The sequence below is a fragment of the Physeter macrocephalus genome, chromosome 11, assembly GCF_002837175.3.
Source record: "Physeter macrocephalus isolate SW-GA chromosome 11, ASM283717v5, whole genome shotgun sequence".
NCBI lineage: Eukaryota > Metazoa > Chordata > Mammalia > Artiodactyla > Physeteridae > Physeter > Physeter macrocephalus.
The window spans coordinates 153,821,771-153,839,912 of NC_041224.1; the positions used below are offsets into that span (position 1 = coordinate 153,821,771).

The following is an 18,142-nucleotide window of genomic DNA, read 5'->3' on the forward strand; positions in this document are numbered from 1 at the left end:
TTGTCTCTACTTTTGATTATAGCAGTATGCTGCTTTGTTGATACGAAAGAAAATTCAAAATCTATTTCACTTCTTCCTGCTTGGGCATCTTATTTTCAATATCATATTCTAGTAGACAAGAGCACACAGAATTCTTGTTGGACTCATACACCATAATTTCCTACAAATATTTCAGTTTTTCATTTATTATACCCATTTTATATTCTTTATCTTAAAAGTAATACAAATTGTGGCAGATTATATCATCCAAAAATGGCTACAATGGCAGATTCCATCCCATATGCTCTTATAAATTGATGTTGATACTCTTCCCTTCAAGTGGTGGGGTCTATGTCCAGCCCCTCCTCTGAACCTGGGTGGACCTTTATGACTACCTCAACCAACAGAAAAGAGCAGAGTAACACTAGGTGACTTCCAAAACTAAGTCAAATATGCCATGTAACTTCACCTTGCTCTTTTGGGATGCTCTCACTTGGAACCCACCATGCTGTGAGGAAGCCAAGCAGCCAAAAAGAGAGGTCATCTGCAGGTGTTCTGGCCTACAGCGAGCATTAACCACCAGACACAAGAGTGAGCAAGCCTTCAAATGATTCAAGGGTGGGAGGGAGACGCAAGAGAGAGGGGATATGGTGATCTAAGTATACGTATAGCTGATTCACTTTGTTACACAGCAGAAACTAATACAACAATGTAAAGCAATTATACTCCAATTAAGATGTTAAGAAAAAAATGATTCTAGCTCCCAGCCATTGAGCCACCACCCTCCCTCCAGCAACCCCACCTCACACCACTGCTTAACAGAGACAAGCTGTCCCCACCAAGCGAGCCTTGCCCAAATTGAGGATTCATGAGCAAAATAAATGACTGATGTGTTTCAAACCACTAAATTCGAGTGGTTTGTAATGCAACAATAGGTAACTAACGCAAGTTCATAAATACAATTTGGAAAAACATACAAAAAGAGAAAGAAAAACGTTTTAATTACCCTAAGTTTCACCACTGTTAACATTTTGACACATTTTTACAATCAAGAAAATGTTTTGCCCCACCCACCTAGAATTCCAAATGCTTGTTTTTAACAGGATAAAGGGTTAAATTCTTAAAGGCAGTCAACTGTTTGCATCTAACAAGAAATAGGAAGGAAGCGTAATAGCATTCATTCTACTTTTCTTATCCTTATTATCCCTTTCACTTACCTGTCCTCAGTGAGGTGTCTGAGGATGGCTGGCCCACCAATATTCCAATCTATGGATGTGGATCAAAATCTTGGGTTGCAACAGCAACTGCACTGGCCTTCTTCCCTGGAAGTTGTTGAAGCCCCAAATCTGAAATTTTCAAGGAAAGAAAACGCTAAATATAGACATCTTTTTTAAATCACTTATAATTCCATCTCTACAACTGAATGGGAGCTGTTAGAGTAGGTTAAAATTACATGGACGTGAATGCACAGGTTTCGCTAAAATGGATTTGGGTAACATGGATTCAGTTCAACTCCACTTCTTAACAGCTATATGATCTTGTGTGAAGGCACAAATTGTGCCTTAATCTCAGCATGTGATGAAGATTGAGGGGACAGGATCAAAATTTGGGGCTGAGAGTCAGAAGACCTGGCTTCTAAACTCAGTGTTCATTCTGCCTTGCTGTAAGAACTTGGATACTTCTCTAGATTCAGATACATCATCTCTAAAAGGAGAGGACTGCATTAGATAATAGTTCCTGAAATCTAATTCTTGAACAGGTACCAGCCATAACCAAAAAGATGGGTTTAAAGTTACCAAACTGTGCTTACTATGAGATTGCCTTTCCTACTTTTTTGGTGTTAAAATGGCTTCTTTTATGAGATGATGTGATAGACAGTAGTAGTTGTGTTTTAAATACCCTAAATATAGTCAAAATCAAAAGCTGAAGCCCTATGTAAACAATCAAAAATTCTATTTTAGAAATTTAGTGTCTAATATTTACATGAGCTCTAAAATTCCTTTTACTTCTAACATTCTACATATTCATTCACTATTCAACTAATATTTATTAGGTACCTAATATGTGACAAGTACTCTACTAGTTGCTGGGGGGCCCCAGAAATACTTAAGACTAGTCCCTGGTCTAAAAAAATCTCCCAATCTAACAGGGAAACAGACACATAAACCTCAAATACAATTTAATGGGTTAAGTCTTCAAAGAGAGGTCTTGCACCTATGACAAACATACAGGAGGTAGAATAGTAGAATGAATGAGTTTTTAAATTAAGTAGGATTTTGGACTGAGTTTTGTAGCTGTATGAGGAAACTACCTCTTTGAACCTCAATTTGCAAATTTCCATATTTGCAAAATAGGAATGATTACACTTACCACTGAGTTGTGGTAAATAGACAAGATGCTAAAAATAAAGGGCCAATCCACCCACAAATTTGGCTTATATACCTTCCAGAAGACAAAATAAAAATGTATCATGTATTAATGAGCTGGCACAAAAGGGGTTATTTACAACACTGATTTACACTCAGAGGTACCTTTCTCTACTAGCCTCTGAACAACTGAAGGACTCACCCAAGTTTGCTCCATTTTACATTCCTAGCACCTAGTACAATGCCTTATAAAGAACAGGTATTGGGGCTTCCCTGGTGGAGCAGTGATTGAGAGTCCGCCTGCCGATACAGGAGACATGGGTTCATGCCCCGGTCCGGGAAGATCCCACATGCCGCGGAGTGGCTAGGCCCATGAGCCATGGCCGCTGAGCCTGCGCCCCACAATGGGAGAGGCCACAACAGTAAGAGGCCCGCGTACCGCAAAAAAAAAAAAAAAAAAAAAGAACCGGTATCAATAAATAATTAGGAAAAAATGACTTATTGAATGAATGGCTTCTCTCTCTTTTTATACAGGAATTAAAGTTATAGTAGCTGAAAGTAAAAATTCTTAAGATTTTTATTCAAAACTAATTTTAAGTGTGTATGTTAAGCACCCAAACCTGTCGTATTGGAACCTGGATATGCATGCCTGTTTTAAAAAGCAAAATAAATTCACCATAGACAATGCAATAGTGGTGTTCCCAAATAAAAAGACTAGTAGCAACTAACATTTACTGAATACTTACTGTGTGCCAAAACTCTTCAAAGCATTTTCCGTGGATTAATTAACTCACTTAATCCCAACAATACTTATGAAATGGACTATTAATAATTTTATAACCAGAAAAACTGAGGCACAGAGAAGTCAAGTTACATCACAAGACTACTAAGCAGTAGGGTTGGGATTAAAAAAAAAAAAAAAATCAGGCTGCATGACTCGACTCCTCTTTTTATTTTTCTTTAACTAAATAACTTTAAGAAAAAACAAAACAAAACAGATTTTACCAGAACTAGAAACATATGCTCCTAATGAGTCAAAAAAAAAAAAACTAAACAAAGAGTCCTTTAATATGTGTGCCAAACACAAATATATAATATAGTTCCTTCCCTCAAAGGCTCAATTATATACCAATGTGGTGGTGTAATATTAACAAGTCACACCCTAATTTTATTCTTCTAAATTTAATTATTTCAATGTTAGACTTATCTGTATTTTCTTTCTCATTTACTTTATATTTACATTACTTTTTCATTTATTTTATATTTCAATTACATTTCCAGGTATTACTATCTTGAGTTTTCAGAATATATAGGAAAGGCTTATATGGTTCTAAAGGAAAACTGGGTTAAAAACTGGAAGACATTAGAAACTTATTTTGTACGGACATCTACTTTCAGATATTTACAGCTTTATTTTTATTTTTTATTTATTTTATTTATTTTGGCTGAGCCGGATCTTAGTTTCGGCATGCAGGCTTCTTAGTTGCAGGATGCATGCAGGATCTAGTTCCCCAACCAGGGATCAAACCCCGGCCTGCTGCACTGGGGGCAAGAAGTCTTACCCACTGGACCACCAGGGAAGTCCCCAGATAATTACATTTTTAAAAACCCACAGAATAAGAACAGCTGAATTTCATTTCCAGTAGATGCTCTAACAAAACAACTTCAGATGTAATTTGCAAAATATATTTTTAGCCTATAATGTGTTTTACTTAATTTCTTCCTTGGCCTAATTCTAGAACAGACTATAATGCTTTTGATGTTTTACTTTCAGTTTTAACAGTTATGTTAAAAGAGAACTAAATACTGAAATAATAATAGGTGCAGCAAACGCTTTTCAAATATGCCAGAAATCGCACTGGGTATGTAACTAGCGAAAAAACTTGACCTGTGGTTCATTTAATCATAATGAACCAATACAATTAAAGGAACACTGAGATTTTGTCCATGATTACATTTCACATCTTTCTGCCTACATAACAGTACAATAACTAAGTCTCCTTACAATATTATAACTATTGGGTTGGCCAAAAAGTTCGTTTGGGTTTTTCCTTACGGAAAACCCAAGCTAACTTTTTGGCCAACCCAATATTTTAAAAGGAAACCAACATATTCCAATGACACTAAAACAAAGAGCCATAATAAATTATGGATGTTAGTAGTAATTCCCCAATATCTTCAGATTGGAACAAACTAGGTGTTATATTAAAGAGGATATATAAATATATATTACTTTTAAAATAGAACCAGAAAGGGGGAAAAAAAAAAATCTAAACTTCTAAAAACACAACTGGAAACACTAGCATTGTGAATTCATAAAACTAAATAAAAGGTTGCTGGTTCAAAGATTTGGCTTGCCAAATTTTTCTCTATGGATAAATGCTTGATACCCACGGGACATTTTATACCACCTCCAAGATTAAGAGTCTTCTGTTAATTCTATGAAGATAAATGAATTCCCAGGTTGCTTATGCTCCAAGTAGCTGTCCCTAGAGGAACAGATCAGAGAAGTGCAACTTAATCACATTTAAGCTTTATTCAGATCTGTAAAACAAAGAAATTTGACATACTCTCCACACAGAATATGCCTATGGAAAAAATTATACTATTTAAAGAAAAAAAAACCAACACTTATTTTTACTTTTTTTTTTTTTTTTACTAGAATCACTATGCCAATTAGAGTAAGTATAAAGAGGAGAGAAAGTCTTCCCAATTACAAACTAAGTCCTCCTAGTCAATACCTAACTCTTACAAATTTTGTTTCTCTGACTAGATATTTACTTTTATCATACCTGAAGATCCTCATCTCTTACACCACCTAGTATCTTTTCAAAGGTTTTAGACCCACGCACTGTCCAACCTCAGTTGATTACCTCCTTAATACCCCTTCTTTGTATACGAACATTAACAGCTCTTATCATTTCATTTCACCAAGGCCAAGTTCTGAGTGATGTGCTGCTCAGAATTCCAAGTCTGTGCTGCATGGCCCCAAATCACTCCTCTCAAAATGGTAGCAGGCTATTCTTCTTTTCTCTTATTTATATACTAATTCCTTGCTACACAAAGTGTGGTTCACAGATTGGTAGCAGAAGCAGCACCCAGAAGCTTGTCAGAATTGCAGAATCTCAGGCCCTACCTTAGACCTATTGGCTAAGAATCTGCAATTTAACAAGAACCTCAGGTGATTCATACACATAGAAAAATTTGAGAGGCACTGTCCTTGTTCACTCATTCAGGGTCTCTTCCTCCTGCTTTACAGTTCCTCACTTCCTATATGACAATATAAGGGACCAGATCCTTTTTCTTTTGAGCATACCGAAACCCACCAAAATGAAATAAGGAATCTTTAAATAAGACTACATAGTTTCATCCTAACCTTTTCATAAAAGATTGTAAACTCCATGAAGCCAGGGACTTCATTGTATCCTCAAAGCCAAAACAGTGCCAGGCAAATATTTGTAAAGGGAACAAAATAGATAGCAGATGATCCCTAGAGTCCTCCAACTCTTAACTCTTTGGCTCTTCCATTTCCTATGTAAGCAAAATTCTATCTAAGGCAAGGGAAGCTAAAATATGAGATCTAAATTTAAAAAATGAAAAATATAACACTTTAAAGGGTTTGATCGAGGTCACAAGGCAGGTTCATGATTAAGTTCATAAGACTCAACAACATTTTAATCAAATCATTACATCATTATTAATATTATTGTATTTCATTACTATATTCTAGGTCAAATGACTATAATACTTCCTCTACGTATATCAATACATCCTCCACTATCATCTAGGTAGCTAGCAAATTCAACTGTCCAGAAGAGTTATGCAGTCAGAGTTTAAGGAAGCCTAAAATGTACACACTGCTGGACAGAATCTGTACATAAAAATTAAAGATTACATGGTATGATTCATTTTTTTAAAACCAGAAGAAATAAGTTCTTTCGATCCTTATCTAGCTCTTGTTGAAATAGAGAAAAGAAACAAAAGGAAAAGAAATGAATAAAGGTATGGAAAAGACAAAAAAATCAGGAACCAGATATAGCAACAAGATACAGAAAAGAAGAGATCAGGATTAAAAGTAATCAAATTGTGGATTTTTTGTGGATTTTTTGATGATAGCCATTTTGACTGGTGTGAGGTGATATCTCTTTGTAATTTTGATTTGCATTTCTCTAATCATTAGAGATACTGAACATCTTTTCACGTGCCTCTTGGCCATTCATATGTCTTACTGGAAAAATGTCTATTTACGTATTCTGCCCTTTTATTTTTTTATTTTATTTTATTTTTTTCTTTTTTTTGCAGTATGCGGGCCTCTCACTGTAGTGGCCTCTCCCATTGTGGAGCACAGGCTCCGGACACGCAGGCTCAGCGGCCATGGCTCACGGGCCTAGATGCTCCACAGCATGTAGGATCTTCCCGGACCAGGGCATGAACCCGTGTCCCCTGCATCGGCAGGCGGACTCTCAACCACTGCACCACCAGGGAAGCCCACTGCCCATTTTTTGATTGGGTTGTTTGCTTTGATGATATTAAGCCACAGGAGCTGTTTGTAGATCCTGGAGATTAATCCCTTGTTGGTCACATCATTTGCAAATATTCTTCCCAATCTCTGGGTTGCCTTTTCGTTTGTTTATGGTTTCCTTTGCTGGGCAAAAGCTTTTGAGTTTAATTAGGTCCCATTTGTTTATTTTTTATTTTATTTCCATTATTCTGGGAGACAGATCAGAAAAGATATTGCTGTTATTTATGTCAGAGAGTGTTCTGCCTATGTTTTCCTCTAGGAGTTTTATAGTGTCCGGTATCACACTTAGGTTTTTAATCCATTTTGAGGTTATTTTTGTGTACGGTGTTAAAGAATGATCTAATTTCATTTTTTTACATGTAGTTGTCCAGTTTTCCCAGCACCATTTGTTGAAGAAACTGTTTTTCCACCATTGTATGGTGTTGCCTCCTCTGTCGTAGATTAATTGACCATAGGTGCGTGGGTTTATTTTTGGGCTTTCTATCCTGTTCCATTGGCCTATAGTTCTACTTTTGTGCCAGTGCCATACTGTTTTGATGACTATAGCTTTGTAGTATAGTCTGAAAGGACTATATTTTAAAATAGTTTATAAAAACTTTTAGGAAAATAATCACATTTCAAATATGCCTATCCTTTGACCCAAGAGTCCCACTTCTAAAAAATTTATTCTAAATAAATGGATGTGTGCAAATATGTGTGTACAGAAGAGCCACTACATATGTCTAGCATATGGCAGGTGTTCAATAAATATTTGATGAATGAACCATAATATTGTTTATAACAGCAAGAACTGTTAACAGTAGAAATGTCTACAAATAAACCATGACATATCCATACCCTGAAACCCTATGCAGCCATCAAAAATGATCAAAACAGACCTATAATTATTGATTAAAAATACATCTATAATAAATTATAGATGTAAAAGAAAACCAGTAAAATCTATGGCCATTCCTCAAAAAATTAAACATAGAATTACCATGTGATCCAGCAATTCCATATGGTATATACCTAAAAAAATTGAAAGCAGGACTCAAACAGATATTTGTACACCAATGTTCACAGTAGCATTAGTCACAACAGCCAAAAGATGGAAACAATCCATGTGTCCAGTGACAGGTTAATGAATAAACAAAATGTACATACAATGGAATATTATTCCAAAGAGACATACAGTGGAATGTTATTCAGCCTTAAAAAGCAATGTTCTAAATGTATGGACACCAAGGGGGGAAAGTGGCGGGCGGAGGGGGGGTTGGTGGTGGTGGGATGAATTGGGAGATTGGAATTGACATATATACACTAACATGTATAAAATAGATAATTAATAAGAACCTGCTCTATAAAAAATAAATAAAATTCAAAAAAAAGCAATGTTCTGATACATGCTGCAACATGGATTAACACTGAAGAAATTACACTAAGTGAAATAAAGCCATATACAAAAGGACAAATATTGTATAATTCCATGTATATGAGATATTCAGAGTAGTCAAATTCGTAGAGACAGAGAGAAGAATGCAGGTTGCCATGGGCTGAGGGGAGAGGAGAATGGGGAGTTAATGTTTAACGGGTACAGAGTTTCAGTTTGGAAAGATAAAGTTCTAGAGATAGACGGTGGTGATGGTTGCACAACAATGTGAATGTACTGAATGCCACTGAACTGTACACTTAAAAATGGTTAAAACAGTAAATTTTATGTTACATATATTTTGCTACAAAAAAACAATGCAAACCATAACACAAGTTCTAGACTGCAATGAACAAAGTGTCATTATTTTTGAGTCCTACGTTCATAAAAACGAGATTTAAAACTATATATATAAAACAGTACCTTGGTTAGTCCTGTTCCTAGTCTCATTATTCAGGACCACCTACACGAGTCATCAAGAATAGTACCAAGTACAGGGCTTCCCTGGTGGCGCAGTGGTTGAGAATCTGCCTGCCAATGCAGGAGACACAGGTTCGAGCCCTGGTCTGGGAAGATCCCACATGCCACGGAGCAACTAGGCCCGTGAGCCACAACCACTTAGCCTGCGCGTCTGGAGCTTGTGCTCCGCAACAAGAGAGGCGGCTACAGTGAGAGGCCCGCGCACCGCGATGAAGAGCGGCCCCCACTCACCGCAACTAAAGAAAGCCCACGCACAGAAACGAAGACCCACACAGCCATAAATGAATGAATGAATGAATGAATAGTACCAAGTACAAATATTCTCCCTCTGAGGTTCAAAGCCTAGCTCTGTAAGTTACAATTCTAATAATTCTAAATAATTAAACACTGAATCAGAGTTAAAACATGTAGCTTCTTTGCCTAACTTTACAATTACTTAAGATTAAAGTCAAATAAATTCGCATGTAAATTAACTCTCTTTTCCTCTTCAGCAAAAAATTCAAGCTATCTAGACTCTAAGCAGAATAAGGAGTTCAAGAAAGAGGAAATATCAGAAATATCTGAATATGTACATTAGCAAGTCACCAGAAAACTGAAGAATAAACTACTGAGATCTGAGCCTTAAAGAATACACAGTTTATGGTTAAGATAAGTAAAAGGGAGAGCCATGTCTGACGTCACAGTAAATATCAGGAATAGAAAGCGCCAACCAATCCCATCCTGCTCCTTGCATCCTCAGAGAATGGTGTAACTCTGACATAACTCAAAATATTTAGTTAAGGCATACCTAGGGAATTCATTCCATCAAGGAGTGGCAGGTACTTAAGAGCCGAATCCAAATTTAGTGCTAGCTAAAACTTTATTGAGCTCAAAAGCCAGATGTTTCCAGGTGTGGGAGCAGTGCTCCTGCTTAGTCAGCTGCACTCTCACCTCATGAAATGCTGCCCTCTGACACACTCCACAAGCAAAGGAAAGCTGGATCAACACACCTGTTCTCCAAAGGAAACCAAGTCAACTACCTGGAACTGTGAAAATGAACTGTGATGTCATTTAGGCATAGTCAGCACATAAACAGAATAGAGAGAAATAGAGGAATGCATCACATGTAGCAAGGGTGAACACTTATTCTCATTTTTCTGTCAACTCTGTCTGGGTATGTGGGTGGAGGCGGTAGCGGGTTATCAACATCAAAAATGTTTAAAAATTCACTGTTGTAGAGAAACACTTGTACACATGCACCTGAAGACATAAGTAAGACTATATTTGTAATACCAACAAAATGGAAAAAAACAACTGTCCATCTTTAGGAGAAAAGATACACTGTGGTAATCATACAATTAATACACACATCTGAGAAAATTAACCACGGTTACACATATCCATAAGAATGAATCTTTAAAAACATAATGTTGGGGGGCTTCCCTGGTGGCGCAGTGGTTGAGAATCCACCTGCCGATGCAGGGGACACGGGTTCGTGCCCCGGTCCGGGAAGATCCTACATGCGGCGGAACGGCTGGGCCCGTGAGCCATGGCCGCTGGGCCTGCGCGTCCGGAGCCTGTGCTCCACAACAGGAGAGGTCACAACAGTGAGAGGCCCGCGTACCGAAAACAAAAACAAAAACAAAAACAAAAACATAATGTTGATTAGCCAAAGCAAGCAAGAATATACATACCCCATGGTTCTATTTTTAGAGTTAAAAAATAAATAAAACTAAACAATATATTTTTGAAATACATACAAATGTGGTAAATTTTTAAAAAAAGGAAAGGAATGATAAATAAACATTCCAAAACAAAATCCTGAATAGTTTCACCCCTGGTGGAAAGACAAGTAGATGGAAAACAAGGAGAAATATACCAACAACATTGATAATGTTCTTTTTCTTGAGTTGGGTGGTGGGTTTACAGGTATTGGTTTTATTATATGGCTCATTACTTACATACACAGTACCATATTCTAATCTATATATCAAATAGTTCATAATGGGAAGGGAAAACAGAAAAGGAAGGGAGAGGGAAGAAAAGGAAAGGGAAGGACAGATATCAATAATGAAAGTCAACATGGACCTCCTATCTCTCCCTGCAAAGGGCACATAAACTTCCATTAAATATAGGCTCCATCCTGAAACCCCAATAAAGCAAAAAAGTTTTTTGTTTTGAAAGCATAAATCTGAAATGAAACACAAGTAGGTAACTTACCTATCCTCAGTTTTTTTAAATTAAGATAATGCCTAGAGCTTCCCTGCTGGCGCAGTGGTTAAGAATCCGCCTGCCAGTGCAGGGTACATGGGTTTGACCCCTGGTCCGGGAAGATCCCACATGCCTCGGAGCAACTAAGCCCGTGTGCCACAACTACTGAGCCTGCACTCTAGAGCCCATGAGCCACAACTACTGAAGACCGCGGGCCTAGAGCCTGTGCTCCGCAACAAGAGAAGCCACTGCAATGAGAAGCCCGAGTACCACAATGAACAGTAGCCCCTGCTCGCCACAACTAGAGAAAGCCCGCGCGGCAACAAAGACCTGATGCAGCCAAAAATAAATAAGTTAAATAAATAAAAATTTTTTTTAAAAGATAATGCCTAATGTAATATGAGAGGAAAAAGTAATTTTTAATAAAATATTTTAATATGTAAATGTTCCAGTATAACCATCCTAAAATTCATATTAATAAGAAAATAGACACTTGCTCCCACACACAGAAATACCATGAACAGGGACTTCTCTGTGGTCCAGTGGGTAAGAATCCGTTTTCCCAGTGCAAGGGGGCTGGATTTGATCCCTGGTTGGGGAACTAGATCCCACATGCATGCTGCAGCTAAGAGTTCACATGCCGCAACTAAGAGTCAGCATGCCGCAACTAAGAAGTCCGCATGCCACAATGAAGATCCCTCATGGTGCAACTAAGATGCAGCACAGCCAAAATAAATAAATAAATACAAAAAAGAAAAAAAGAAAAGAAATGCCATGAACATGACAGCTACAAATGAAGACTGACACAAATGAGCTGTGTTGGGAAATCAAATACCACAAGTGGCAATGCCACCGGTAATATGATTTTCCAAAACAGTTAACAACTCTTGTTGTAGTTCTGAACAAAACAAAGTACAATTTGCTCTCCATTTACCCAGTAGTTACATTCCTGGAAAATTCAGTGTCTATTAAAGTCATGCAAAAAACCACTTTGTGTATAAATGTAAAACAGAACTAGGATCAGATAAGTACAAACAGGTTTTTCACCCTTAAGAAGGTCTGGGGAAATGTTCAAAATTCATGCAGAACTGTCTCATACCTTGTGAGATGTATGGCATTCCTGAGTCCTGCTCACTGAATGCCAATGCTGCACCTACCCCACCTTAATCACTGTGGCAACCAAAGGTGCACACTCAAAGATCCAAGCACATCATAGGGGAAGTACTGACTCCACTGAGAACCGGTGACTTTGAGAAAGGCTAGGTCCCAATTTGGATTCTAGACAGCCCTCATTTTTCATGACATCACGAAGCTGAATGTAAATGATAAAGTCTAACCAATTTCTAACTTTGGCAAAGGAGGAATCCTCATAAGGTGAAGAATTTATCGTTAGGGAAAATATAAAGGCAGGCAAAAACCTAAGGATATTCGCCTTAAATAAAATTGATACATCAAACCAAAAGTTGGCAGTCTTTTCATCCAAATGATGGCAATCTTTAAGGACAGTACTGCTATTTTGCTAAAATACAACAAATGTCACAAATGAAAAACCCTGTAACAAAGAGTATGTTATAGATCACGAAGCATTTTTAATTTTAATATTTATAGCAATTCTATGAGACAGATATCATTCTTCTTTTCAAATTACTTATAAGGAAAACAATCTAAAAAAGGTCAAAGTCGGGGCTTCCCTGGTGGCTCAGTGGTTAATAATCCGCCTGCCAATGCTGGGTACACAGGTTTGAGCCCTGGTCCGGGAAGATCCCACATTCCACGGAGCAACTAAGCCCGTGTGGCACAACTACTAAGCCTGCGCTCTAGAGCCCACGAGCCACAGCTACTGAACCCGTGTGCCACAACTACTGAAGCCTGCGCGCCTAGAGCCCGTGCTCTGCAACAAGAGAAGCCACTGCAATGAGAAGGCTGCACACCTCAACGAAGAGTAGCCTCCGCTCACCACAACTAGAGAAAGCCTGCGCGCAGCAACAAAGACCCAACACAGCCAAAAATAAATAAATTAATTAAATAAAATTTTTTTTAAAAAGGTCAAAGCCACAGAGCTAATAAACTGACAGAGACAGGACTTTAAGCCCTCTGATTTCAAATGCTGGTCTTTCCCTCAAACTAGTATCTGCTTCACAAAGGCCCAATATGGCAATACAGATCAAAGAAAATTCATCACTCAGTACAACAGAAGTGTCAATGGGAAAGGATCAATATAAAGCCTCAATCTATTTTGATATATGACAGATAGTTGCACTTATACTACATATATCAGTTATTTCTCAATACGAGAAATTTTAAAATGTTAACAGTCTTGTCTCATATTGAAAAAGAAAAATACTTAAAAAGAAAGAAGTAAACTTTTAGCAGTTACCATGACATATAGTGTCTAATTATTTCCTAATATCAGAAAGATTCTGGATCAGAATCCTAATGAATCTTCTACTGAATCAAACACTTCAGAATCCCACCAAGATTCTGACAATTAAAGAGTTAAGGAAGTCTTCTTTAAAAACTTTCAGTTTGGGGAGAAATGCATAACCATTAAAAAGTCTATAAAAATCTCAACTTACGCAAAATACCACTAACGTAGTCACTAGCTGGATCAGTCCTCTCTGAAACACATATCTAAAGTTCACCTGAGAATGACTACATGATGGGATGACATATTGAATTAGTTCTCATTCATGACCAGTAGATTAAGACTCTAAATGGTATTATGCCATGCTTCTTACTTCGAATCAATTTCTTGGTTCCAAATACCTATATGCGCACAATAGTTTACAACATAAGACAAAAATAAAAGCCCTTGCATCAGGGCTTGATTCAACAGGAAAAAGGAAGTAGTGTGTCTTATTATTTCAGCTGAAGAAATAAGGAAGTAAGATCATTTATCAGCAAGCACAATCTTAGATACATCTCTAAAGGGCAGAATAATCGATTCGGCATAACCTTAAAAACAGTAGTAGTTGATAATCTATCAGACTCATCCTTCCACAATTCAAACCCAAAATCCAAGAAGAAAGAATAATTTAACTGACATTTCTCTTTTAAAAGAAAAAAATTTTTAATTTATGCTTCTGAATTCATGGGTAAAGTTTAACAGACTAGAAAGAAGGCTTAAGGGGTTACAATATTCAAGCATATTAGCTATACCTAAACACACAAACTGGAAATCTGTCATAATATTTTATCCCTCCTTTTTGTTCCTCTTTCCCAAAGAGGATCTTTACCTCAGCGTAACTATGCTTGTCAAAGCCAAAACCTCTCCCTCAAAACTACCCTTTTTCCTCCCTCATGCACAATTTTAACATTCCCTTTTCCTGACTTAAAATTCACTCCGTTACAACTTCCATAATCTCTATGATCTTCACACATACTGCACTGACTTTTTTGATTAGTAGCTAATGGAAAGTACATGCAACAGAGCTTAAAAGAATATCAATTACCGGAATACCACAAATACAAAGAATAAAGCACTTCAGCACTTTATTACATTGAAAAAGAAATTTGTAATTCCTCCTGAAAAATTTCCAATTCAAGCTTGCCAAAACACAGATTAGAATTCAATTTAAATGTCCCACCCAGAAGCCTTAAAACATGCCATAATCCCCAGACACATTTGCAGAAATTTCAAATAATTATTAACAAGTGTTTTGGGGTCACTACATATATAAAATGCACACTATACACACACACACACACACTGTCTAAACACAGAAACCAACAAGGAATTCTAGGACTACCTGAAAATACAACAGCTCCCATATACAGAGAACTGACTTTATGCTAGGTATTGTTCTAAGAATTTATACACAGTGTGTAAAAGCCTTCTCAAGATGGTACAGTAAATTCACCCAAATAACAATCAATATATAAATGTATCAAATACATAAACAAACAATGCAGGACTTGGCTCAGTGGTTAAGAATCCACCTGCCAATGCAGGGGACACAGGTTCGAACCCTGGTCCGGGAAGATCCCACATGCCTCGGAGCAACTAAGCCCGTGTGCCACAGCTACTGAGCCTGCACACTAGAGCCCGCACACCACAAATGCTGAAGCCCGTGTGTCACAACTACTGAAGCCCGCGTGCCTAGAGCCCGTGCTCTGCAACAAGAGAACCACCAGAATGAGAAGCCCACACACCACAATGAAGAGTAACCTCCACTCACCACAACTAGAGAAAGCCTGTACACAGCAACAAAGACCCAACACAGCCAAAAATAAAAATAAATAAAATAAATTTGTTAAAAATAAATAAATTAAAAGAATAAACAATGCATAGCTGGCTCAAAAAACAATATAAATATCTCTCAGGCAGTGATAAGGAACAGTGATGCAAAATGATGTGGTGCTGAAGCCAGAGGCCCACTGGGTTCCTGGTCTAGAAACAGGCGGTGGCAGCTGGGACTTTGGCTTCCCTGGGGAACAGGGACTAAAAGTGCTCCATATGAGACAGAGGACTTATCAGAGATAGGCCTGAGCTAGGGCTGGGTAGGGCTCTCTTATAAAGAAAACAACTGCCAACTCTGCCTGAGGTTATGGGTTACAGGAAATAACTCCCAGGAAGGTTGCAGGATACAGACACACCTTCAAAACCAAGAAAGAAACCAGGCCACCTGGTAGGTCTGTGACTGGGTCTGCAATATCCACAGTTATCACCAATATCTCTGAGGGGCAGGAACTCTAAGCCTGGTTCTAGAACTGGGGCCCAAAGGCAAGTGTGAAACTACTATACAAGGAGGGAGGTGAACACAAGAGGGACAAGGAAAGTTAGCTGAGACTCAAGAATAGAAGACAACTAAAGGGACTTCCCTGGTGGTCCAGCGGTTAAGACTCTGTGCTCCCAATGCAGGGGACCCGTGTTGATCCCTGGTCAGGGAACTAGATCCCGCATGCCACAACTAAGAGCCTGCATGCTACAACTAAAAGATCCCACATGCCACAACTAAAGATCCCGCACACCACAACAAAGATCCCACGTGCTGCAACTAAGACCTGGCACAGCCAAATAAATAAATAAATATTAAAAAAGAAAAAAAGACAACTAAAGCTGCTGTTATCGTCTGAATGACATTCCATTATCCATTTCCTGAAGGTGTAACTATTAAGACCGTTTCCAGGGCTTTCTCTTACATCTCAGTATTTATAAGATAAATCCTCATTACTTAAGGTAACCAGGAAAAACCTAACACTCTTAAACCTTTTCTACCTTCCCAACAAACTAATAATCATGATAATCTGAAAAGATTATTTTTTATATGCAATGAAGTGTCAAAAACCTATTTCTAAATGATAGCCTTTGACAACTCCAAAATCTAGCATCCAGTTTCCCACGGTTAAAGCAAACTGTCTTTATAACTAAATGTGTTGACCATGTCTACACAAACTTTAAGTGATGTAGTATCTCTCAAATTTAGCCTTCCTATTATCAACCAGACACAGACGTTTCCTACCACTAAGAAGGGAGTGGTTTCCAGCTTAAAGATGACACAATTGAAAGGTTCTGAACGGGAATTTAAAATAGTCTCTAGAAAGAATAACTCGGATAAAAAGTGTTTTGGTAAAACAAGCATCAAATTAGTAATCCACCATTTAAATTCTAGACCTACCTCTGCCACTAACTAGCTATGTGACTTTAGCTAACCTACACTAGGCTTCACCTTTACCTGTAAAACAAACACTGTAAGTCTCTAGGGCTTTACTAATTCTAACACTGTAACATTCTTTTAAACTTATGGTAAGAATGTTTGCTAAATGCAGACAAATTCATCATGTACGCGTTTTCTAGAGCATCAAAAAATTTTATGCCAATGATGCCTGTCCACCGCTCTCTCTCCCAAAAAGTTACATAAGCAAAATCTAAAAATAAACAAAACAACATTTTCTTGAGATAGTTTTCCAAAATACTTTTTAACATGGTAACATATTACATGCTAGAACTTTAACTGAGGTATAATGTATATATACTAAAATACACTTTTAAGTGTACACTTCTGAGTTTGAAAAACACATAGTCATGTAACCACCACCACTGTCAAGATATAGAACAGTTACAGACAATATAGAACACCACAAAAAACTCCCTCCTACCCTGTGTAGTTAAACCATCCCCCCACACCCTGGCAACCACTAGCCAGTTTTCTGTCCCTTTAGTTATGTTTATTCTAAAATATCATTAAAATGGAACCATACAGTATGTGGCCTTTTGAGTCTGGCTTCTTTCACTTAGCATAATGCATTTGATACCCATCCATGTTGTTGCATGCACTGCCAAATAGTATTCCATTTTTATTAATGTACCAAAGTTTATTAATTCACCAGCTGAGGTTCACCTGGGTTTGTTTCCAGTTTGGGGCATTAGCATATAGATTTCTGTGTGACTATAAGTTTTAATTTCACTTGAGTAAATACCTAGGAGTGGAACTACTGGATCATTATGTTAACTGTATGTGTAACTATATATAAGAACCTGCCAAACTGTTTAAAAAGACTATACCAAAAATGAATAAGTTTTTTAATGGTTTTAAGGAAAAGTAAGTTTAGATCTTACGTCACAAATTTCATACAAAGATTCTAAATAGATCCAGAGGAAATTATTTTCCTATGTCCTATTTATAGGAAGTAGGAGTTAACAAAGCAAGTTGATTTGATAAATAATAAATATTCATATTGATAAATATCTGTATTTATCAAATAGACAAAAAAGATTTTTTAAAGACTTTAAAATATGTCATGTTTTACACAAAAATAAACTCAAAATGGATTAAGGACCTAAATGTAAGGCCAGACACTATCAAACTCTTAGAGGAAAACATAGGCAGAACACTCTGTGACATAAATCACAGAAAGATCCTTTTTGACCCACCTCCTAGAGAAATGGAAATAAAAACAAAAATAAACAAATGGGACCTAATGAAACTTAAAAGCTTTTGCACAGCAAAGGAAACCATAAACAAGATGAAAAAATACACCAATGGGATCTAATGAAACTTAAAAGCTTTTGCACAGCAAAGGAAACCATAAACAAGACAAAAAGATAATCCTCAGAATGAGAGAAAATATTTGCAAATGAAGCAACTGACAAGGGATTAATCTCCAAAATATACAAACAGCACATGCAGCTCAATTATCAAAAAAACAAAGAACCCAATCCAAAAATGGGCAGAAGACCTAAAAAGACATTTC

General features: G+C 37.3%; 1 protein-coding gene across 1 annotated transcript in view; it reads right to left on the reverse strand.

The window, feature by feature from the left end:
• Positions 1-18,142, reverse strand: part of NUMB (NUMB endocytic adaptor protein) — a 190,378-nt gene that overhangs the window by 152,867 nt on the left and 19,369 nt on the right. Inside the window, exon 2 of the mRNA XM_024133961.2 lies at positions 1,197-1,325. The gene's annotated coding sequence lies outside the window, so the exon portion shown is untranslated. The remainder of the gene's footprint in view (positions 1-1,196; positions 1,326-18,142) is intronic.